This window comes from Molossus molossus, unplaced genomic scaffold (assembly GCF_014108415.1).
Source record: "Molossus molossus isolate mMolMol1 unplaced genomic scaffold, mMolMol1.p scaffold_m16_p_12, whole genome shotgun sequence".
NCBI lineage: Eukaryota > Metazoa > Chordata > Mammalia > Chiroptera > Molossidae > Molossus > Molossus molossus.
This window is the reverse complement of record NW_023425347.1, coordinates 31,709,593-31,735,758: the sequence shown is the minus strand read 5'-3', so window position 1 is coordinate 31,735,758 and position 26,166 is coordinate 31,709,593. Positions and strand designations below refer to the sequence as shown.

General features: G+C 43.9%; 1 protein-coding gene across 1 annotated transcript in view; it reads right to left on the bottom strand.

Annotated features, from left to right (window-relative positions):
- Window positions 1–25,265, bottom strand: part of TGFBR3 (transforming growth factor beta receptor 3) — a 201,661-nt gene extending 176,396 nt beyond the window's left edge. The window contains exon 1 of the mRNA XM_036257051.1: window positions 24,945–25,265. The gene's annotated coding sequence lies outside the window, so the exon portion shown is untranslated. The remainder of the gene's footprint in view (window positions 1–24,944) is intronic.
- Window positions 25,266–26,166: the final 901 nt, after the last annotated feature.

Sequence of the window (26,166 nt, the reverse complement as noted above, 5' to 3'; positions counted from 1 at the left end):
AGCAGGGACTCCCCACCTTGGTTTTCTCACTGAATCTCCTGGACTTTCTGAACTAAATGCATCCCTTTGAAATACAAATGGGGTACTCTGAGATCTTGAAAGAACAATCTGGGGTCTGGTCATTCTGTCTGCATTTCAAAGTAATGCGTTCTCTCAAAGGGTACCAGAACTGTCAGTATCCTAAAATAAACAGAAAAAATTCTACGTGAGAACTTAATGAATATTGTTTTAATCCACACCTGAGGAAATGCTTTTATTGATTTTGAGAAAGGGACGGAGAGAAAGAATATAAGTGTGAAAGAGAAATATCGATTGATTGCCTCCCATACGTGCCCCAACCATGAACCTGCAACCTAGGTATGTGCCCTGACCAGGAATCGAACCAGCAACCTTTTGGTGTATGAGACAATGCTCCAATCAGCTGAGCCACCCAGCCAGGCCTGGATTTTCTTTTTTTAAGATGAATGTGATACTAATTCTTCTACTTTCAAAGTTCCTCTGTGTCTATATCTGAGGTAATTAAACTGAGCATGTTGTCCCCACATTCTCTATTGATCCCACAGAGTACAGGGGTGAAGACCAGGGCTACCCAAACAAGCCCTGAAAACCATCATGGGTTAAACCAATGTTCAGAAGAAACTGGTTGGGCACAGTATTCCCTGGGTTGACTAGGAGTTTTGTTTTGTTTTTAATCCTCACCCGAGGATATTTTTCCATTGATTTTAGAGAGAGAGGAAGGGAGAGGAAGAGAGAGATAGAAACATCAATGAGAGAGAACATCGACTGGCTGTCTCCTGCATGCCCCCCACTGGGGATCGGGCCCACAACCTGGGCATGTGCCCTGACTGGGATTGAACCGCGACCTCTTGGTGCATGGGTCGACGCTCAACCACTGAGCCACACCAGCCCGACTGTGACTAGCTTTTAAAGTTGGAAGAGGTCAAAATGATTTCATTGAAGAGGAACCAATCTCCACAACCAACACTTGCCCAAAATAATATGGCTGAGTCAACACTTGAAACCTGGTCTTTCCATGACCAGCACTGCACCTCTCGCAGCTCCAGGGTGGTGTCTGTCACCACTAACTAGGGACCATTTTCTCCCCTCAGTATTCAAACTCTGAAAACAGAATGCAAGAGAGAGGGAAGAGCCTGCCATGGCTGCCATCAGACACTGGTATTTCCATGTTGACATATGCACTCTGCATAAATCATTACTGAACCCAAACTGTGACTTGACTTCAGGACTGTGGGTGGCGGCTATAATAAATCAACAATCCCTGGCAAAGGGCAAGATGAAGCACAAACGTGAGCACTGTTATATCTTAACACTAAAATTGTTTCAGCCCCCAATTAGGAAAATATTCAATAAATCTGAAGATCTTAAAGACAGGGATATATCCAGTGGAATAAAAACAGTACCATTCCCTAAACTCAAATAGTAAATAACACCCGAGTTTCTGGTACCTTGAACATAAAATGATTTTTTAGCAGATCATTAAAATGTTTCAGTCTGCTATTTAAGTGAATTGGGGGGCGGGGGGACACACTGTAAAGTCTGCAAATGGTTAAATAAAAGCTGGTAGAAGAGTTGTTCTGATGGCTATTCAACATGTTATTCAGGGGACTTAGAAAGAGGCAGGATGGATGACATCAATATCTAGCTTGGCAGCCTGTAAAAAGGGGTGTACAGGATGTAGAACAGATAACTGTTGTTTGTCTGATGACATTTGGATGCCCTTTAAGACCTGTACTCAGAGAAAGCAAAGCCACCTTACCGAGTCACAACAGCGACTCTCAGATTTATCTACTACCCAGAGAAACTGGATAATTCCAAATCCCCATTTTCAGTCAGATTTGGCACAAACTGGGGAGAGGTCCTGGCTTTGGAGAAGAAATCTCTGGAATCGCATCTAAGCACAATCAATATGCAACAAATATTTTCTACTATGAGCCAGGCACTGTTGAAGATGCCACGAATTTAACAGTGAAAGGGAACCAAAAATCCTGCCTTCATGGAGCTTATATTCCAGTAAAAGTAACACCATTTACTACACAAGGCAAGAGATTTAATTTCCTGAGTGTCATTTCTTCCTTCAACAAACCTTTATTTATTGCTTAGTCCATGCCAGGTAATGGGAATATAATGGCCACAAAAACATCTTCTTTGTCCTCATGGGCTTAAAGATGAGATAAACCAGCAAATAATCACAAACATGTAATTGCACGCTAGAAGAATTCTAAAGAAAAAATATCTGCAACCTGAAAGTAAAGGTTTAAAAGGTCAGGTGAGGGAGAAACCATTGCAGGTCCCTGTTGTGGAAGGAACAGGGATGCAAAGCCAAAAGGACAACAAATAAGGTCCAAGAAATGATTAAACAGGGAAGTGGTGTGATCCGATCGAGTTTTTAAAGATTCCCCTGGTACAGGCACTGTGGAAAACAGGATGGAGGTTCCTCAAAAAATGAAAAATAGAACTACTGTATGATTCAGCAATACCATTTCTGGATATACGTCCAAAGAAAATGAAATTACTATGCTAAAGAGATATCTGCATCCATATGTTCACTGCAGCATTATTTACAATAACCAAGACATGAAAACAGGTCCATCAGCAGATGAACAGATAAAGAAAATGTGGTATATATACTATTCAGCCATAAAAAAGAAAATCGTGCCATTTGCAACAACATAGGTGGACCTTGTGGGCATGATGCTAAATGAGATAAGACAGAAAAGATACTGTATGATTTCACTTATATGTGGAATCTAAAACCAAACTCATAGAAACAGAGAACAGATTGGTGGTTACCAGAGGAGAGGGGTAGGAGAAGGGGAAATAGGCTATGTTGGTCAAAAAGCACAAACTCCCAGTTATAAGATAAACAAATTCTGGGGATGTAATGTAGAAGATGATGACTATCATTAACAATATTGTATTGTATATTTGCAGCCCCGGCCAGTTTGGCTCAACGGTTAGAGCATCGGCCTGTGGACCAAAGGGTCAGGGGTTCGATTCCCAGTCAAGGGCATGTACCTGAGTTCCAAGTTCAATCCCCGGCCCTGGTCAGGGTCATGTGGGAGGCAACCAATCAATGTGAGTTTCTCACATCAATGTTTTTCTCTCACTTCCCCACCTGCCTTCTACTCTATCTAAAAATCAATGAAAAATATCCTAGGGTGAGGATTAATGAAAGAAACAAAAACAATATCATATTACATATTTGCAAGTTGCTAAGAGAGTAAATCTTAAAAGTTCTCATTACAAGGAGAAAAATGTTTGTAACTATGTGAGATGATGGATATTAACTATGCTTACTGTGGTAATCATTTTGCAATGTATATATACATCAAATTGTTATATTGTATCCTTTAAACTTATACATATCAATTATATCTCAATAAAACTGGGAAAAATAAAAATTAAAAATAAATAAAGATTTCACTGAGTACTGTATGAAGAACAGACTGATGAGAGCCCAAAATGCAGATGAGTTAAGACTCTTACAGCAGGTCAGACAAAAAAAGAGATTTAGATCATAATGAAGCCTCAATTTCTTCACTTGTAGGACGATAACACACTAACCTTACCTACATTACAGAGTTGTCGCAAGAATCAAATGAGATCGTAGATGTAATTATCATTAGCCCTGGCCAGTTTGGCTCAGTAGTTGGAATGTCAGCCTGTGGACCAAAGGGTCACAGGTTCAACTGCTGTTAAGGGCATGTACCTGGGTTGCAGGTTCAATCCCCACCAGGGTCATGTGGGAGGCATTCAATTGATGTGTCTCTCTCATATCAATGTTGTTGTTGTTTCTGCCTCCCTCTCTCTCTCTCTCCCCGCCCCCCCTCCTTTTTCTCTCTCCCTCCCTACTTCCCTCCTGCTCTATCTAAAATCTATGGAAACAACCAGGTATGGCTCAATGGTTGAGCGTCGACCCATGCACCAGGAGGTTGCTGGTTCAATTCCCGGTCAGGGCACATGCCCAGGTTGTGGGCCTGATCCCCAGTGGGGGGCACACAGGAAGCAGCCAATCGATGATCTCTTTCATTGATGTTTCTATCTCTCTCTCTCCCTTCCTCTCTCTCTAAAATCAATAAAGAAAATAAATAAATAAAATCAATGGAAACAAAAGTTATCCTTGGGTGAGGATTAAAAAAATAATAATTAAAAATAAATAAAGGTACTATTATTTCTCCTTAGCAGGCTGTCTCTACCACAGAGATTTATTTTCCTAAGGCTTAAGATTAATTAAAAGACCCAACATTCAGTGGCTACCAGTGGCAGGGAATAAACAGAGATTACTCTTGACCTACCTGTACTTGTGGGCAGGAATTCCACATGAACACCCACTGGGCAGGGAAGCAGGAAGCACAGAGGGTACAAGATGTACAGAGAAGCTGGACTCCACTCTACCCTGCACCTCCAGAGCCTGGCTGAGAGTGCGACTGACAACACATCTCTGATCACAGCATCCTTAGTTTCTTTGGGGCTGACCTTCAGTCAGTCCTTAAAAGCCCTTCTATCCATCCCAAACACAACAGACCTCAGTGCCCAAGCAAAATACGGCAAAAAGGGGAGGGCGGGCATGGATACATTTCACAAAGTTGTTTTGTTCAGGTTCACAAACTAGGGTGGATTTTTCACTCACCCTTGCAATATTCCAAGAACTTCCTTTCACATTTAATATTTTGCCTCCAAAGATTTGTTACATGTAGCTTTATTTATTTATTTACTTATTGAAGAGTTTATTTGAACAAGTTTATTACATGTAACAGCGAAATGGGAAAGAAGACCGTATTTGAAGTGGTAGGTAGCATTCAGCCAGGATCACATAGAATCCCCTGACCCTGGCCGGTTTGGCTCAGCAGTTAGAGCGTCAGTCTGCGGTCCACGGAGACCCGGGTTCGGTTCCCGCTAAGGGCATGTATCTTGGCTACAGTTTGTCCCCGGCCCAGGTTGGGTCGTGCGGGTGGCGGCCACTCAATGTGTCCCTTTCACATCAATGTTTCTCTCTCTCTCTTCCTCTCTCTCCCTCCCGCTGTATCTGGATAAAAAATGGAAAAATGTCCTCGGGTGAGGATAAAAAAAAAAAAAAAGAATCCTCTGGAGGTCAGCAGCTCACCAGTAAAGATGATGTGAAATCTGTGAACGGTGAGTGAGTCTGAGTTCCATTGTAGTCAAATGAGAGCAGTTTTCACTTTTGCAGGTTCTGTTTCCCCTTTTAAACTATTCATTTCCTTCCATGTTGCATGAAGCCCTCTCTGTGATGGATGCTGCCAAGTGATGATCTCTCAGTATCTGTTTTTCCTTCTACGGAAATGGATATCTTGATGTTTTATTTTGGCATGTGGCTACCTTGAATTGTGGAGATTATCCTGGACTGTCTGAGTGGTCCCAATGTAATCACAAATGTCCTTGGGCTCCGGCAGAGGGAGAGTGGACAGAACTGGAACTGTGTGGGGACACTTAGGATTTGGGGGGCACTCAGAGCTTTTGCTGAGTTGCAGCCACGCAGGACAGTGGCCATCTTACTCCTTCCCAGGGCTTGTTACGTGTAACTTTAAGCCAGAATTTATAGAGAACTATACAGCTCCAAATCCAGCTTATCCAGATGTGTTACACTGGACAAGTCATTTAGCCTCCATCACCCCTCATATGTAAAATGATACTGGCTTTTTAATTGTAATATGAGATAGAATATAGGCATGGCACCTAAAACAATACCTGATCCACACAGTACATTTCTGAAAATTAAAAGTTATTGGAGCTTTAATGGTTAAAATAACTCTAGACTTTTGAAAAACCAAGCAAACTACTAGTAGCGAAATAATCAAAATGGTTTATATCAAAGTTTGTATTAACTTGGGGTTTAGACTTTATTCACTAGAATTTCGACAATTCCTTCTATCACCAAAAGATAATGATTCCAAACTCAATATAGATATGAGTCTGAAAGATAGTTACAATATGGCGAAGTTTTTTCTAAAGGGTGGCAGAGCTACTAACTCAGCTTTTCTGATGCAGGGATCCAGCTGCAGGCCCCACTCATTTCTACCTTATGATCCCAAATTAGCTTCAGGGGTCTAGTCAGAGACTGCAGAACTCAGCCTGGCACTGCCACCAAACCAACTATCACCAAACAGGCTTATTAAATCATGAAGCTGCAAGTATTCCAGCAAGTCAGCAATCTGAATATTTTCAGGACACCAGTCATCGTCCCTTAGGCCCTTGCAAGCACTAGGCCATTAAAAAAAAGTTTTTGGGAAGCAACATCTACTAGATCTGCAATAGACTATTTTGTACAAATATATAGTCATTTACTAAAATACACGTTTCATGTGTGTTCACAGGGAGGCTGCAAATATATAAATTTACAATAAACACTCCAACGATAGACTACTCTGCTAATTACAATGAAGCATATTATTTTTATGTCTCTCACTGACTTCCAATATAAATGCTTTCTCTTGGATGGGGGTAATCCCTCAATAGACACATTTCCATTATTTAACTGATATCATTTGGTAAGGAAAGGGTTCAGCAGGTCAAGCACATGGAACATTAAGAATTAAAACCCTTGCCCTGACCGGTTTTGCTCAGCGGTTAGAGCGTCGACCTGCGGTCCAGAGAAACCCAGGTTCGGTTCCCGCTAAGGGCATGTACTTCGGTTGCAGTTTGTCCCCAGCCCTGGTTGGGTCATGCAGGTGGCAGCCACTCGATGTGTCCCTTTCACGTCGATGTCTCTCTCTCTTTCTCTCTCTCTTCCTCCCGCTCTATCTGAACAAAAAATGAAAAAATGTCCTCGGGTGAGGTTAAAAAAAAATAAAAAATTAAAACCCTTCACGTGGCTGTTGGATGTCGCCCACTTAGTCCAGCCTCATCCTCTGCATGCTCAAACCATACTCATCTGAATTCAGTTCCACCAAAGGCCAAGCCCTTGCTTCCAGAAGCAATGTTCACCATATTGGACCGCAGTGACCCTCCACAGTCCCCCTAACATGGCCACTTTCTGACATCTTCAGGTCTCAGGTCTGGTCTAAGCATTACTTAATTTTTTTTTCTTTTAAATCCTCACCGGAGGATATTTTTCTATTTATCTTAGACAGAGTGGGAGGGGAAGAGAGAGAGAGAAAGGGATAGAGAGAGAGGGAAACATCAGCGTGAGAGAGACACACTGACTGGCTGCCTCCTGCACGACCCCAACCAAGGCCTGGGATGAACCGCAACCAAGGTGCATGCCCTTGGCCAGGATCGAACCCACCACTCATTGGTCCGTGGGCCAAAGCTCTGCCACTGAACCAAACTGGCCAGGGCTAAGCATTACTTTTTTAAGGGAGCCTCCTCTGATTCTCTCAGATGAAATTAAACTTGGACACCTGGAATGTTGTGCAAGTCAAGCCGGCCGGTAAATCTTGATGTAATTATTTCCCATGTGTCTGTTCACTCCAGAAAGACGGAGCACCGACGACCTCTCTCACCGCTTGGCCACAGTAGGCATGCGCTAAAGGTATCATGCTGGACTGTGCACTTTACAATGAAAAGTAGAATGGAAGGATGGTGAATAATCAGAACATTTCTCAATAATAAATAATAAACCAACAAACAAGGATTGTGTCTAAGAAAGAGCCTGTACCTCGGGCAGCCTCAAAGGAACAGGACAGGCAGGAGTTATGTCCTCCACATGTGTTACAGGCGCAGACAGTACTCTGGGCTTTAATTTCTTCATCTCTAATATGAAGAGATTAACCGAGAAATTCTTATCCTCTACCTTACTTAGAACTGCCACTGCATGGGCTAACAGCTAATCCTGAGTCCCTCCTATAAAATAAGACCTTAAATGCACTTGTGGAAATTTGAAATGTATGATCAGGTCATGGCTAGCAGGAATGATGTAACAACACTGGAAAGTATTGCCCTGGCCGGTTTGGCTCAGTGGTTAGAGCGTCGGCCTGCGGTCCTGAGAGACCCGGGTTCGGTTCCCACTAAGGGCACGTACCTCGGTTGCACTTTGTCCCCGGCCCTGGTCGGTCGTGCGGGTGGCAGCCACTCAATGTGTCCCTTTCACATCGATGTTTCTCTCTCTCTCTCTCTGTTCCTCTCTCTCCCTCCCACTCTGCCTGAACAAAAAAATGGGAAAATGTCCTCAGGTGAGGATAAAAAAAAAAACAAAAAACTGGAAAGTATTATCTAAGAGAAACATTCAATTTAACAATGTAACTGTATATAAAATACAGGCATCCTTGTCTCATCGAGTTCTGCTTTCTTGCGCTTCGCAGATACTGAACGTTTGTGGCAACCCTAAGTTGGGCAAGCCTGTCATTTCCCCAGCAGGCTCAGATGATGGTGAGCATTTTTTTAGCAATCAAGTATTTTTTAATTAAGGTATGTACATTGTGGTTTGGACATAATGCTATTGCACACCAAATAGGCTAAGTATCGTGTTAACTCTTATATACACTGGGAAACCAAAAAATTTGCATGATTTACTTTATTGCAATATTCTCTTTATTGTGGTGATCTGGAACCAAACCCATAATATCTCTGGGGTATGCCTGTAGTAATACATTAGCTATTTTCAACATGTAATTTATATAAACAAAAATATTTAAATGAATTATCTTGCGAACAATGTAAGCACACACAAAACCTGAATTTTGTCAGATCTGCCCACTTTATCAAAACTGCCATAATTATTTTAGTCCTCAAACTCCATGAATTCTATTCGTTCCACTCACCTCATTCCAAAAGCCTGTTCTGATTTATCCCATCCCACTGTGAACACTAACTCTTTGACATTTTGTGTATAATTTGTCCCATGTTATCTTCTACTCAGCGCCAACTCAGAATGTTAGAAACAGATAACATCTACTCCAACCCTTTAATTTTACAGATTAGCAAAACCAAGAATTAGAAAGGCTCAGTGAGTGGCCCACCGTTACCCAGCTAGTTAGCGGCACAGCCAAGACTTGTCCACAGGCTGCTTTGTAATTATTCTGTGGTTGTTCAAGTGTTTATACCACATTCTTCTTCCTATGACGGGCTCACACCCTGCTTTCCTCCTCTCACCTTGAGAAACATCGAGCTACCATCTACTGAGCACTTACTGTGTTTTTCATAATTTCTCATTTCATCCTCTCAACAACCCAAGGAGATAGATGTCCTTTACTCCACTTTACAGTGAGGAAGGTGAGGCCTTATGATGCTAAACAACCCCAAGGTCACCAGCTAGCCAGTCCTGGCACCAGGAGTGACACCCAGGTCTGCCTGACTCCACAGCCCATGCTCTTGAACACAAACAGGAGCTCCTCCCACTCTGGTTGCCAGCAGGGCCCTGCACAGACCCTCTGGCAGTGCACAGTGCGATCAGATCTCACATAAGGGATGTTATTTCATTTTGAAACCGGGGAGGCAAGGTTCAATCAGCAGTTTTAGATTCCCTTATTCATTCACTCAGCAAACATTTATTAGCACCTACCATGTTTCTGACACTGTTCAGGGAACTGGGGACATAGCAGTGAACTAAAAATGACACTGTTTTCATGGAGTTGCTGTTCCAATGGGGGAGACAGACAACAAATGTATAATGTACCAAACGGTGGCAAGTCCTATTTAGAAAAATAAAGCAGGTTAAGGAGAAAGAGTGATGAGAGGAGAGATGTTATTTTATAGAGTGGTCAGGGAAGGTGTAAGAATGTAACTTATAAAAAGAAATATATATTCAGTCTTCCACCCACTTCTGGCAGAGAGGTGCTAAAACCCTTGGACTCTCGTGAGTGATGAGAGGGATAAAGGTGTCTTACGTTACTGAGGTGGCTATTGGACCCCACTTAAAGATGGGGCCAGATGCCAGCAGAACCAACCACATATTTGGAGGAGGAGAATACAAGGGTTGGAAGGTAACTCAGTCACCAATGGGCAATGATTTTATCAATTATGGCTACATAATGAAGCCCCCTAAACATCTAAAATGGTGAGATGCAGAGAGCTTCCGGTGCACACCTGCAGGGTGTGGGGCCGCGGTGCTCAGAGAGCGCAGAGGCGCCGCGCCCTTTCCCACACACCTCGCCCCGTGCGAGTTCTACCCTTTCACGATGAACTGGTAGTCTAGTAGGTAACACGTTTCTCTGCGCTCTGGGAGCCACTACAGCGCACAAATCGCACCTAAGGAAGGGATAGCTGACCTCAATCCGTAGCCCACAGGTCAGAAGCACAGACTGGAACCTGTGCCTGAAGTAGAGAGAGGCCTTGTGGGACTGAGCCCTTCCCCTGGGGACCTGGTGCTATCTCCTGCAGACCTTAGAGATGGTCAGAATTGACTTGAATTCCAGGACACTCTGCTGAGAACTGCTTGATGGTGTGGGGGAGCACCCCTCCCACACAGTGGAACCAGTGACCAGAACCCTCGTGAGAAGGCCTCTCAGGGGAGGTGACATTTAAGCACAGAGGTGAGAGACAGAGCTATGACAGTGTCTGACGGGAGAGCATCCCAGGCAGTGGGGATGGCACGTACAAAGGCCACACAGGGAAAGTATACTTGGTGTGCTCAAGGAGCAGAAAGTGTGGGACCCACTCCCCATAGCTGACCCGGTTTCAAATCCCTGCCTTGCCTCTTCCTAGTGGTGTCACTGTAGGCAACTTACCAAACACCTCCACGCCTCATTTGCAACGTAGAAGATAATGATGCTATTTCCCTAATGGGGTTGTTATGAGGGTGAAGTAAGTTAATAACATGTAAAGTACTTAATACCTACTGTGGTCTTAGGGTTCAGGAAATGGTAGCTATGATATTTAACTAGGTCCCTGATAACTTAGCTCATTCAAGACAATTTATTTTCAATTTGATAGATTTGAACCCCAGGATTCAATTATGCTGCTGGCTTTGTACATGGCCAATTGCTTCCTCCTAAGCCTTTGTCTCCTTGGCGGGGCTTCCTGTGGGATGAGGAGGGCTCTCTGGGACCAGTACCGACATGACCACAAAAAGCAGGAAGCAAATCACTCTGACATCACCGTTACACTAACATAAATTCGCTCTTCATCCAACGTCACTCCCACCCCCAAGCATCTGAGGCTTCTTCAAAAGGGTAATTTACTGACCCTTGGATTCCAGTCACTGGTTTCACAGGTCTGAATGAAGCCCACATTGTCTCCTCACTGCACCTCTGGCAGAAGCATGTACTAATTTCATTTGCTTTGCAATCCTCTGTTTTGAGAAGGGTTAAAACCTCTCTTCAAAATTAAGATGGTAATTTAACTTTAAAAAGATCCTTTCTCCAATGTCCTTTTTGTCTAAACATCCCATTTCTTTTCAAAGAAAGTAGAACATCCAAGCAAAACTCCGAAGTCACCTGGCCTGGTGGCTTCCAGCCTGGTCCTTAGAGCACAGCCCTGGATCAGCTCTAAAAGGTCCAGTGAGCTGCCCTGCAGGTGGGCCCAGGGCCAAGGGAAGATGTCAGGGCCCAAGGAAGTTCTGCTCCTCGCCCCGGCTCTTCTCTTGAATGCTGTGTTTATTTCTCATCCTTGTAGCCCGATGGGTTAAAGGGCAAACCACAGGCAGAGAGAAAGCACAGCAAGCCCAAACCTGTTAGGGGTAAAATGGGAGTCTTCCCAAACCACTTGTCAGGCCAGGAGAAGGGAAGAGCCCACAGTTGCTGCTTCAAGTCAGGCAAAGGTCAGTGTTCTAGTCTGACAGACCTCAAATGTGGCTTTTTAAACATCAGATTCCCCTTCTTCCAGACAGACTTGATGACTTTCCCTTTTAAATATCATAAGTGTACATTTAACTATAAGAAATCTACATCTTTCTTCTTCTCATTCATTTATTCATCCAACAAATATTTATCAAGTGCCTGTTCAATGCCAAGACTGTTCTGGACGTGGGGATTCAACAGGGAATAAAATATATAAAAATCCCTGCCCTCGTGCAGCTTACATTCTAGTCAGGGGAGCGAGACTATAAATAAGATACATAGCCCTGGCTGCTTTTGCTCAGTGGTTAGAGCGTCGGCCTGCGGTCCAGAGAGACCCGGGTTCGGTTCCCGCTAAGGGCACGTACCTCGGTTGCAGTTTGTCCCCAGCCCTGGTTGGGTCGTGTGGGTGGCAGCCACTCAATGTGTCCCTTTCACGTCGATGTTTCTCTGTCTCTCTCTCCCTCTCTCTCCCTCCTACTCTATCTGAACAAAAAATGGAAAGATGTCCTCGGGTGAGGATAAATAAATAAATAAATAAATAAGATACATAATTGAATATGAGATAGAGATAAATGCTAAGAAAACAAGTAAAGCAGAAAAAAGGAAAAGGAGGTATTTGGGGGTCTCTGGTTTGGTCTGTTTCTTTATTTTGAGTAAGGACCTATAGGGAATGAACTTTGTAGATATTTAGGAGAAAAACATTTCAAGCAAAGAAGGCACATGCAAAGGCCCTGAGACAGAAGGTGCCTGGCCCACTAGGAAAATGGCAAGCAGGCCACAAAGCTGGAGGAACGAGAGTAAAGAAGTAATAGGCAAGGGAGTCAGGGGCTGGTTATGTAGGACTTGACAGATCACAGTAAGAATTTTAATTTTTACTCTGAGAAAGACAGGAATAGTAGTGTTTTAAGCAGGGGGATGATAGGATCTGACTTGGGTTTTATCAGGGCCATTCTGGCTATTGAGTGAGAGAATAAATACTGCAGGAGGGCAGAGGGAAGCACTATTTCCCAGCCATGTGATCTTGGGCAGTCGACCTAACCTCTCTGTACCTGGCTGTTCTCATCTTTAGAGGGACTTGAAGAGGTTTAGTTCTAAGCCCCACTCTACCCCTGAACTCTATGACTCTGAGTTGATCTCCTTTGTCTTTTCTATTGTTATGATTTATATCAACTATAAGCGCGTTCTTCTCCCAAAGCTTTAACTGACGGGGAACTGAGTTGAAGAATTCAATTTGACAACACATGTGCCAAGCCCAGGATACAAAGAAGGTAAGACTCGATTCTGCTCTAGGCACGTCCACAGTCTGGCAGAGGAAGAAGTGCTGCAGGAGAAATGAAGGGGGAAGCAACCAAGCTCCAGGAGGAGCTATGTGAAGCGCCCTGAATGAGTAGGCTGGGGCCCCCCAGAGAGAAGGGAAAGGGGGTGCTAAAGAAGGGACAAGTAGGAAAGGAACAGGACATGAGAGCACAGGGCATGCTTTGGAAATCATAAGGAGTCTGACAGGAGCACAGGGAGGTTCACAAAGGAAGTGAAGGAGAAATGGCTGAAAATGCAGGCTAACCCTGTGTCGGTAATTATGAATACCCCATGCCAAGGAGACGGAACAGCAGAGCTTTTTAAAATGTAAGAAACAAAATCAGATCTGTATTTTCAAACCATAATGTGTTTATCAACCATAATAAATGAAAATGTTGAGATAGAGATGCTGAAGCCAAGAAAACCAACCGGAAGACGCCTGCCCAGGTGAGATGATAAATTGCAAACAGAGAGAAAATGCTAAAGGTAAGACACCATGGGATTAGTGGGATTCAGCTGGGGAAAGTAAGCAAGGAAGCAGAAGGGAGTTACTGGCATAGACGTGGCCACTGAGCCATGGAAACAGGAGCAACTCCATGACTGAGGAGGGAAAGCAAGGGGCAAGGCAACCTTGGAGAATGCCAACACCTGCGGATCGGGCACTGAGAAGGAGACCTGAACAGAGATCAGGAAAGTAAGGAGGAAACCAGAAGAGCTAGTTCCAGGGAAGCCAAGATCATTAAGCGTGGAGGAAATGGGAGGGTGCAGCAGAAAGGGCACCGAAGATGCTGACAGAGAAGGGTGTGGAATTTTGCACATTGCACCTTTTCGAGCTCCCGTCAGGGTGTGGTGGGCGTGGGAGAGCCCTGGCCGCAGGCCAAGGAGTTAATGGGAGGTGAGAAAAAAAAAGAGCCAATGGCTAAACACCACTAGCCCTGACAGACTAGTTGTTATCAAAGATTCTGTACTGCCAGGAAAGTTTTATTCAACACTCTGAGGAGGCGTAAGGTGTGAGAAACAGGAACTAAGATCTGCTGGGGGTGATCGTCTCTTAGTTAACACCTGGGTCTCACAGGACCACTAATCCTGAAACTACCAGCAGGCTGTAAGAAAGGCCAGTGGCTTCTGACAAATGCTGAGGACAATATATTTACCTACACATCACCCACCTTCCAGTCAGGCTTCTACCTCTGCATTCTTCTCACAGGAGCATCTCTCGTCTTTCTCCCCCAGCAGAATAATGCTAAGAAGCAGGACTGTATTTCTATTCAAAGCAGGGCAACAAATATAACAACAAAAACAAAGAAAAAACACCATAACACCAGCTCCCTGGTGTGATGCTGGGAGCCCATCAGGCAGCGGTTTTATCAAAAACACCAGTCAGTCCCAGAACCCTGTGACCAAACCCCTCAGTGTCAGCAGAAACTGCCTAACTGTTCTTCTATTTGCTCTCTGAGAAACAAAAAGGAGATGGAGGAGCCGAGTCTTTAATCCCAAAATTACTCTTAATTTCCAATATATAGCGCTTAAAAAAAATGTGAGAGCCAACATAAAAATGAAGAGTTTTTTTTTTTAAGTGCATCTATGATCTTTCCTCCTTTACCCTCTATAAAAAAGCAACCCAACCACCAAATGATCATTTTTCTTGGCCTAATTTCTCCATTTTTGTGATATATAATTGGAAACAGACTGCTTTTTCCTGGCTTCAGAGACAGGATCTTTGGGGTTATAGGAGTTGCCAACTACAGAACCTCAGCCTTAGCAGAATCTCTTTTGCAAACCTCTTACCTATGCACCTACTTGACTACATTGAAATCCCTTAGGTTTCGGCAGAATACATTTAAATCCCTTATTATTACGCAAAAGTGAATTTTCTCCTAACAAATTAAATACTCCCTTCCCTTTCCTAGCCTCCCTACCCAGTTAAACTAAGTAGAATCCTGCTTTGTGTTCGGCATCTCCCATTTGAACAGGACCAAAGCCCTACCCTGCAAGGTGTGTGTGTGTGTGTGTGTGTGTGTGTGTATTACTTTCTGGAAGCATTTTTAAGAACTTAGTAGAACTGGTTCTACAGGAAACCTCCTTATTAGCCCACACACTGAATGAAATTAAAACTTTGAATATCTTAGAAAGCAACCACTCTAATAAAGATACCACAAACTAAAAAAGATGTAAACACAGAAAACTGTGAATTGCATAAAGTTATCTTTCTCCTGGCTCCTGTGTCAAAAACACGATGCAACCAACCGTCACGGATGAGAACAATGCACTCAAAACAGAGAGGCAGGTGCGTCTCCACAAAGTGGGTTGTTAGCCTAAGTATCTTATCATGATTCAGATGGTATACTCTGAACACACACCAAGTACAATCTCTATAAAGACACAAAAATAAGAAAACTAAGAGAAATGCCTGCTCAGAAACACTGGCAAAAAGAGACCGGCAATAGTAAACATGCCCATTTAGATCAGAAACTTCTCCCACACACATAGGGAAGACCTTACACTACATTGATGCAAAATGTTTGTAATGAGTCAATGGTGCTTTCCCTCAAAATTGAATTGAATTTGCCAGCCAACTTAATAAAGTCTAATATAACAAAATGAAACATTTATTCTTATGGATACTCAGAAGAGAGTTGTGTGTTTAAGAATGTTTTCTTTTTTTTTTTTTTTTATCCTCACCCGAGGACATTTCCATTTTTTGTACAGAGTGGGAGGGAGAGAGAGGAAGAGAGAGAGAGAGAAACATCGATGTGAAAGGGACACATCGAGTGGCTGCCACCCGCACGACCAACCAGGGCTGGGGACAAACTGCAACCAAGGTACATGCCCTTAGCGGGAACCGAACCCGGGTCTCTCCGGACCGCAGGTGGGCGCTCTAACCGCTGAGCCAAACCAGCCAGGGCAAGTATGTTTTCTTTTAAAGAGAAAAGTAGCCCGGCTGGTGTGGCTCAGTGGTTGAGCGTCGACCCACGCACCAAGAGGTCACCAGTTCAATTCCTGGTCAGGGCACATGCCCAGGTTGTGGGCCAAATCCCCAGTGGGGGCATGCAGGAGGTGGCCAATCGATGTTCTCTCTCACCAATGTTTCTATCTCTCTCTCCCTCTCCCTTCCTTTCTCTCTAAAATCAACAAAGAAAAAAAATTTAATAAAATAAAATAAAGAGAAAAGTAAAACAGAAAAGTGATAACTCATAGCAACACAGGGGATATCACACAAAAGTACTTAGAGCACCCTTATGAACACAGGGCTCTGAGATTTGAATCTAAGTATTTCACCTCAAATAACCTTCCAAGTGTGAAAAAAAATGCCACATTCTGCTCCTGCAATCATCATACAGTTACTTAATTATGAAATGAAATTTTCAGATAGCCAACAGTGTATTTTTGCATCCAATGACCAATTTCATACTGTCAAAGCACATAAATCACTAAAAATGCTAACCAAATTATACTCCCAAAAGGGAATCTTTTCACACAGCAAATGGAATTAAGTATTCATCAAGTTTCCATTAATAAAATGGTATAGTAAGAATAAAATAAGAAAAGAAATCCAAGTTCTGCTAGGCCCTCCACCTGGTGTTCTTCCAATCAATGGTGGTTAAGTCATCAAGCCCATAAAACCTCAGACCTTCTCCCAGGGCAATCTGATCAATAGGAAAGCTGGAGGACTAGCATTTGTAAACACTGTTTTCTAAACATCATTTATTCAAGGATTAATCCACTTAAATGTGTTTTTACAAATTGTCCATCTGTGTTTCACACACAAACCTGACCTTCAGCATGTAGCAGGGACATGAAGTATGCACTTGGAAGGACAGACTAGCATGTGCTTTTTTCCTTCTGCAAATAGCACCTAACTCTGAAGTCCCCCTTCCCCCCAGAGTCCAGTATCCAAGAGGTAGGGAGAGTACATGCTTCTGTATTACCATCCTTTTCCTTAAAGTGAAGACAGAGCTAACATTTCAGATTTAATTCTGAATTATTATTGTGGTAGCCCTGGCCAGGTAGCTCCACGGGTTGAAGCGTCATCACCCCAATATGCCAAGGTTACAGATCCTATCTCCTCCAGTCAGGACACACACGAGAAGCAACAAATGAATGCATAAATAAGTGGAACAACAAACAGATGTTTCTCTCTCTCTCTCTCCATTCCTCTCTCTCTCTCAATATCAATAAATAAAATTTAAATAAAAAATAAATTATTGTTGCCCTGGCCATTGTGGCTCGATTGTTTGGGCATCGTCCCATATACCAAAAGTTTGCTGGTTCGATTCCCAGTCAGAGCACATGCCCAGGCTGCAGGTTCAATCCCTGGTATGGGGCATGCGGGAGGCAGCCAATTAATGTTGCTCTCACATTGATGTTTCTCTTTCTCCCTTTCCCATCCTCTCTCTAAAAATCAATAAAAATATTTATAAAAAATAATAAATTATCATTGTGACAACAATTTAACATTAAGTCTTCAAATGGGACTTTGCCAGGCTCTACTATCACTCAAGTCTTCTCTCCATTCAAGAAGCTTTCAGCACGAACACCAGGTGATAATCTATCTTAAGCAGAAGATATCAGAATGGCCTCTGGACATGGTTCTGGGGCCCATGTTCTTCAGGAATAATCTCAATTTTAAATATGGCCTCCATCCAATGAGGTATCACCTCACACCTTGCAGAAGGCCGCCATCAACAAATCATCAAACAGCAAGTGTTGGCGAGGGTGTGGTGAAAAGGGGACTCTAGTACACTGCTAGTGGGAATGCAGACTCCTGCAGCCACTATGGAAAACAATATGGTGTTTCCTCAAAGAATTAAAAATTGAACTTCCATTTGACCCAGTGATCCCACTTCTAGGAATATACCCTAAGAAGCCTGAAACACCAATCAGAAAGAATATATGTACCCCCATGTTCATAGCAGCACTATTTACAAAAGCTAAGATCTGGAAACAGCCCAAGTGTCCATCAGTAGATGAGTGGATAAAAAAGCTGTGGTACATATACACAATGGAGTACTATGCAGCTGTAAGAAAGAAAGATCTCTTACCCTTTGAGACGACATGGAGGGACCTGGAAAGTATTATCCTAAGTGAAACAAGCCAAGCAGAAAAAGACAAACATCACATGATCTCATTTATTTGTGGAATATAATGAACATAACAGTCTGAGGAATAGGGTAGACCCAGAAACATGGAAGTAGGGTACAGACCGACAACCCCCAGAAGAGAGGGTGATGGGGGGAGGGAAGAGATAAACCACAGAACTTATATGCATGTACGCAAAACCAATGGACATGGACAATAAAGCCAAGGATGGGGCGGGGAGAATGGGGAGGAGGGTGTCAATGGGGTAAAAAATGAGAAACATCTGTAACAAAAAAAAAAATATATATATATATATGGCCTCCATCTTTTGTAGGTATACCTGTAGTTGTCAGCCCTATTAAGTCTTGATGTTTAGCCTGGAAAACTGAAGAATAAAAAAATAGAATAAGGTCCAAATGAGACTGGCCTCACACAAAATTTTATGACTATTGCTTCAAACACTAAATATTGCATACATCTTGGTTAAGAGATAAAAATCATTACTCTTTCCTAATAGAGTAAGAATGCTCAAAATCTGTGCTAAATCTGTGCAAGGGCTTTGCAAACAGAGAAAATAAAGCTCAATATCAGTTAGCAAACAAGTGTGCTATTTCCAAAAATATAACACTAGAAATCTAGAAATGGACAGAGCCCAAGAAATGGACCCAGATCCTTCTCATAGGCCCTTCCAAGCTGTGTTGATTAGGATCCTAACAAATTGGCAACAGCTTGTGTTTTATGAAATGCTACAGAGACAATGCTATCATTCCAAGCGTTACCCTGAAGATGTGGAACCACAGAAAGCACTGCTTTGAATTTTGCTGCAGTAATGTTCTTCCAAAGCCACAAACACCCTCCCTGAAATTATTAAAGGCTGTTACTTGTGAAGGCTAGCTTTTCATATAACCTAGATTCACTTTTTCAATCCTAATTGTCTATGTTCCTAGAGGCAATACAAGATTACTTTTTTTAAAAAATATTTTTCTTTACTGGTTTTAGAAAGAGAAGAAGAGGACAGAAACATCAATGAGAGAGAACATCGATTGGCCGCCTCCTGCATGCCCCCCACTGAGGACCTGGCCCACAACCTGGGCATGTGTACTGCCCGGGAATTGAACGGGCAACCTCTTGGTGCATGGGTGGACACTCAACCACTGAGCCACAATGGCTGGGCCAAGATTACTTTTACATTAAAGACCCTAAAAACATTTATCTAACTTCAGTTATGCAAATTTCAGAAAGTAGTTAACATTTTTTAAGTTTTAAAATTTCCAAAGAAGTTTTAAATGTAAGAAAAATGCGACGGCGTACAGACTGAAATAGCAATAAGATCATTTTAAAAGTAACTTAAAAGAGCCCTGGCAGGGTAGCTCAGTTGGTTAGAGCGTCATCCTGATACCCCAAGACTATGGGTTCGATACCTGGTCAGGGCACATAAAAGAACCAAGCAATGAATGCATACAAAGTGGAACAATAAATCAATGTAAAAAATAATAATAATAGCTTAAGAGAAAAAAATTAAGACTGTCCTCATTAATGAACCTGACAATTATAATTAGTTTTTGCCCAATAACAATGAAAGCAGGAAAAAAAATTTTCAAAATGGATTATCAAGAATGAGTGTAATTCAAAATGACCACAGAGAAAATTCATCTAGGAAAAATATTACAGCAATATTAATACTTACCAGTCATCCTCTAAATTCTAACTGTTCTATCTGTTAAGGTTGAAATGTCGTCAGAACTTTCTATAGATTTCGAACCCAGGAAATTGGTCATCACTTAAGTACTAAAAAAGTCAATAGTGATCACCTTCTCAGCACTCAAAGGACATCAAGAGTCCTTTGACCCTGGGTGTTTAGACCCAGATTCTGTCCTCAGAAAAGCCAGCTGTCACCTGATTTTTACAAGATACAACCAAGTTTGCACGCAAAAGGGAAAGATTAATTCCTCTGAGCCTTAAAAAAGAATAGGACAATACTTTTCTTTAAACAAACCATTTCTGTCAATCTATAAAGGCTTTCCACCACAAAGCCCCAGGAAGCCTTAAGGCATCTTGGCCCCCTGCTATCAGAGGCTTAAAAAAGGACAACTAAGCCCTGGCCGGTTTGGCTCAGCGGTTAGAGCGTCGGCCTGCGGTCCTGAGAGACCCGGGTTCGGTTCCCGCTAAGGGCATGTACCTTGGTTGCAGTTTGTCCCCGGCCCTGGTCGGTCATGCGGGTGGCAACCACTCGATGTGTTCCTTTCACATCGATGTTTCTCTCTCTCTGTTCCTCTCTCTCCCTCCTACTCTACCTGAACAAAAAAAAAAAAAGGAAAAATGTCCTCGGGTGAGGATAAAAAATAAAATAAAATAAAATAAAAAAGGACAACTAATTTGCCAAACTCTAAGACCAGGAACCATAAGCCTATTAGGGAGTTGGGGTTTGATAAATGTTTGTTGAATGAGTAAACTGGATGACAGCATAGAAGACTAAATCCTAAATAAGATCCTAAATAAAATGCTACTTTAAAACGTAAGGGCACTGCTGAGATTTAAAAAGAAGGAACTAGTCCTGGCTGGTTTGGCTCAGCGGTTGGAGCGTCGGCCCACAGACCAGAGAGGCCCGGGTTCAGTACCTGCTAAGGGCACATGCCTCGGTTGCAGTTTGTCCCCGGCCCCAGTTGGGGTCGTGTGGGTGGTGACCAGTTGATGTGTCTCTCTCACATCGATGTTTCTCTCTCTCTACCTCCCTCTCTCCCTCCCGCTCTGTCTGAGGATAAATGCAAAAATGTCCTCGAGTGAGGATTAAAAACAAAAAAGAAGGAACTAGCCCTGGCCAGTTCTGCTCGACAATGCCATGGACCTAAGGGTGAAGGGTTTGATTCCAATCAAAGGCACGTACCTCATTTGAGGTTCGATCCCCAGCCCTGGTCCAGGTTGTACGAGAGACAACCAGTGGATGTGTCTCTCTCACATGGATGTTTCTCTCCCCTCCCCCCACCCACTCTATCTGAAGATAAATGGAAAAATATCCTCAGGTGAGGATTACAAAATAATAAATAAATAAATAAAATAAAATAAAATAAATTTGAAAGTTATTTAAAATAAGATCCCCTTGCCCTGGCTGGTTTGGCTCAGTGGTTAGAATGTCGGCCTGCAGTCCGGAGAGACCTGGGTTCGATTCCCGCTAAGGGCATGTACCTCGGTTGCAGTTTGTCCCCGGCCCGGGTTGGTCATGCGGGTGTCAGCCACTCGATGTGTCCCTTTCATGTCGATATTTCTCTCTCTTCCTCTCTCTCTCTCCCACTCTATCTGAACAAAAAATGGAAAAATGTCCTCGGATGAGGATAAAAAAATAAAATAAGATCCCCTTGACCCTAACTTGGTAAATGAAATAAAGTTAAAGCAATAATACCTGATGCACAAGAAATAAGAAAGGAAACTGGCCTACAAAACTGCAAAGATCGAAAACCTTTTTAAAAAGTCAGTTTGACCCTGGCCGGTTTTGCTCAGCGGTTAGAGCGTCAGCCTGCGGTCCAGAGAGACCCGCTAAGGGCATGTACCTCGGTTGCAGTTTGTCCCTGGCCCTGGTTGGGTCGTGCGGATGGCAACCACTCATGTGTCTCTTTCACGTCGATGCTTCTCTCTCTGTCTCTCCCTCCCACTCTGTCTGAACAAAACAAAGAAAAATGTCCTCGGGTGAGGATAAAAATAAATAAATAAATAAATAAATAAATAAATAAATAAATAAATAAATAAATATTAAAAGTCAGTTTGACTGTTTTCCAAACATGTTAATTCTTAAATGTTATTTATATTATACTTACAGGTATGAGTGTCTACAGACACATCACTCCTATACTAGACAAATATGATACTTCTGAATTATTACTATGCTAAAATATAAGCTTCTGAAGAACGCACAGTAATAGAAATGCTGTTAGGATAACAATCCCTTATTGTCTTGCACTTGGAAGATGTTAATGAAAGCTTGTAATGATAGGATTGTGAGTGCACCAACCTCCCTGAGAACAAATGCACTACATGTAGTTTTCTACAGAAGACAAATGAGGATCATTACAAAAAGATTCACAATGGATCTCTCTGGACTCCCAGTTCTCCTAAATAACTTGAAATATTATTCTAAATACACAAAACTGCCTGGCTGGTGTGACTCTGTGGCTGAACATCAACTCATGCACAAATAGGTCGGCGATTCGATTCCCTGTCAGGGCACGAGCCCAGGTTGTGGGCCAAATTTCCAGTGCGGGGCATGCAGGAAGTGGCCAATTGATGTTCTCTCTCATTGATGCTTCCATCTCTCTCTCCCTCCTCCTTCCCCTCTCTCTAAAATCAATAAAGAAAAACAATATTTGTGTGTGTGTGTGTTGTTGTTTTTTTATCCTTACCCGATGACACTCTTGCATTTATCTTCAGGTAGGAAGGAGAGAGGGAGGAAGAGAGAGAGAAATATCAATGTGAGAGAGACACATCAAGTGGCCACCACCCACATGACCCCAACCAGGGCTGGGGACAAACCCAAACCAAGGTACACGCCCCCAGTGGGAACCGAACCCGGGACTCTCTGGTCCGCGGGCCAACACTCTAACTGCTGAGCCAAACCGACCAGGGCAAAAAACAATTTTTTTAAGTACAGAAAATTACTTTACAATTACCTCTTAAGGAAAACAATGGGAAAAAACTACATGTGTATTTAATGTCTGTCCAGGCACTGGAGTTGACATATAGGCCTTATCCTGAAGGTCATTCTCATTGTCATCAGTTTAAATTAAACATAGTTCTCCATTATAAACTCAGAAAGCAACTTGGTTATTTTGGTAGATAAATTCAAAACATTTTTCATTTCTGAAATGTATGCTTACTACCTACAAACTGGTTTACAGGCCTACTAGACATCAATAGTGTGTTATGCTCCCCCTGTTGGCTAACACTCAAAATAACAATGAATTCCCCAGGGGTTGCCTTTGAAGTGCTGGGGTTCAAAAGTAAGTTGGTGACTTTTATATTTAAAAACATGAGTTGGATCAACAGTTGTTAAGCAAAGCTGCCATGTAAGGGTCAGATTCCATCAAAACAGGAAAAATTAAAGTTGACAAATGAGAAAGACAAACTGAAAAGCAAAAAATATGCTGAAGCCTTGAAACACTAAACAATGCAGAATTAAAGCCAAAAGCAGAGAACACCAAGAAACAGAGCAACATCCTTTAACTGACACAATGGCATGAAATCAATTTCATTTTAATAGCCCTTAAGGGGATAAGAATTATTTCCCTGCCTCTTGTGCCAACCCCAAGCTGTTTCCTAGGGAAGACAAGTAATGCTGACTAACAATGTCTGGAGAATTAATAAAAGAAATTAAGAATAAAGATCCATATTCATTAACACAAATCATAGTTCTATATATAATTACTTGGAGCCAGTTTCAAAGGAGCTCTGATTTGGCACCCCTATAAGTATATCATCTAAATTAATCACAGATACCTTATTTGTGTTTTAAGGGATATATGTTCAACTCAAATGGGAAACTAAACAATGGGAGAGGGTGCCTGGACTCACTGTATACAAATCTGGCTGCATTTGCTGCTCTCTGCTGAGTGACTAGGCTAACTCTGGAGTCAGAACTCAGAGAGTTGCATAGGAATTCGAGCAAGTAACTAACCTCTACTGTCTTATCTGTAAAATGGGGCTATTAATGTTTTTATTAGTTGGTGATTAAGTGCAACTGTGTCGTTAAGGCATTTAAGAAAGTGTCTGGCACAGAGTTTGGACTCATTAACGTTAGCTATGATTATTACGCAAAAGAAATTGCTAATTTCACACTGAAGTAACTGCAGGTTAAAGTACCGTTTCAGAAAAATTAAAAGGTCTTGACATGTGCTTTGCTACCTATAGAGACTTCCATCCTCCCTAACCGCTCGCTTACTTCTCTTGCAGATGGAGTTCGGCAAATGCTTGGTTTCCCATCTCAGTCTTGCACTCCTACCATCCCCCTACCCTCTTCGCTCTTCTGTCACCTCTGGGCTCAGGACACGCAACACTAACACAGCAACCCTAGGAGGCCAGTTCTATTATAATTCCCATTTCACAGCTAAGGAAATGGAGCGATTTTCTTCTCTTAACTTTTTTTGTAGACTCTAAATCCATCAAGTTCTGCTCTGCCAAGGTAATTCACGTTTGACAAGCCGGTTCCCTACACTAAGTGATGGAAAGTGGGGCAAATGTCCTAATAAGAACAAGACTGCAAGCTGATTCTCCTAACCACAGTCGGAGATTTCCAAGCTTGTTCTAACCAAATGAGCAAGAAAAGCCTTCAAAATAAACTGGGAAAGGCAGCTAATAAGTTACCAGGAGGCGGGGGGCGCGTTCCCCGCTGAGGCTCGGGGCTGCAGGGCTCCGCGCCGCCCACACTGCGAGCACCCCGAGGGTGCGGCCGGCGAGGAGCGCAGCCTCTGCCGCGGCAACTGAGTGCAAACCCACAACAAACCTTTCCCACCGACGCTGTCACGCGCTCAGTGGGAAGTGGCCGGCGCGCCCCGCAGGAGTCAGAAGAAACAGCGGAGAAGAGTGAGGGCGGGCGTGGAGGAGAAGTCTGCTCCAGGACAGAGCATCGCCCGAGCGCTGCCCACCCGAGGAGGCTGCTCCCCACGCACCGCCGGCCACGGGTCCTGGCTCCTCGCGCGGGGCCAAGGCTACCCTTCCAAGCCTGGGATTCCGGGCGGCCAGAGCGACGCCGGCCGTGAAGTAGGCACGGAGTCCCGTGCAGAGCCAACAGGCACCGCGCAGCCTGCACAGGTCACGGCCGGGACGGGTGCTGCTGGGCTAGCTGCGCGCCCGGCGTGGGCTGCAGAGCCGCGGGGCCGAGCCGGCACGTACCTCGGAGGCTGTGTGTCAAGCGGAGATCCACCCGCCGCAAGTTGGTAGGAAAGCAGAGGAAAGTTTCCCCGCCCAGCACTCGGCGGCCGCGAGCTCCTGCAGCTGCTGCGCCGCGCTGCAACTACGCCATCCGGACCCGCCGGGGACCTTCACCGCCTGCAGAGAGCTCCGGGAATCACGCAGGGAAAGTGGCCGGGCACGACAGCCACCGACTTCCCTCCCTCACTCACTGGGAAGAGGAAAGCGCTGCTCGGCGTCCCCGAAACCCTCGATTACCCCCATCGGGCCGACCCAGCGCACTCGCTAGCCCTCACACACACGCGGGCGGGGACGGGCAGAACGCCACAGCAATCAGCGCGCGGGGGGAAGGGCGCTCCTCCTCCGCCGGCCCCACGGAGGGCTCCGAGCCGCAGAGAAACTCCTCCTCCGCCGCCCGCCTCCTCTCTCCTCCCCCTTTTCCTCCCGGACTGATGGATGAGCCCCGAGCGCTGCGCGAGCCTGCGTTTCCCTCGGACCAAGGAGGGAGGAAGAGAAGGAACACCGGGAACAGCCGGGCTGCTGCGCGCCCAGGTTGGGGCGGCGGGTGGGGGCCCCATTCCTCCAGGAAGACTGAGACGGGAGGTGCACAAGTGCGTGGATGCAAGCTGCTGCAGAGGTTCGCTCCCTCAAACTATGCCCTTCAGACTTTCCAGGGCTTTCTGGAGGAGTTGAGTTTTTATTTTGTTCCCTCCGTCTTGATATAAAAATTCTAAAACCTCCAGTAATTTGATCGCACCCTCTTGCCCACTCCCTAGCTCTAGCCCCCTGCACACATTCATTGTGTCCCTGTTTGTTTTTCCCACCTCCAGTCCTACTTGTTATCTCAAGATGCGCTCTGATGATAGGCGCAGCGGGGTCTTGCCTCCTGCATTACCCAGCCGGTCCCCTTGCTTGCTAAAGAAATTGATACATATAAAGGAGCTAGATCTGCGTAACTGACGCTGTCCTAAGTTTGGCGCGATATAAACCAACCTGCTGGCGGCCGTACATCTTCCTGAGTACATGTCCCTGTGAACTACCCTGCAAGAGTTGACGGCTGCAGTAATCAGAACACCACTTTGATACTCTTGTTCAAACCTAGTTTTTCTTTTAAAAGATGCGTTTAAATCACGGGACACTTTTACTAAGAGGCCGGTGAAATGACCATGGGCTAACAGGTTTCAGAGACCCGACTTCCAGTCCT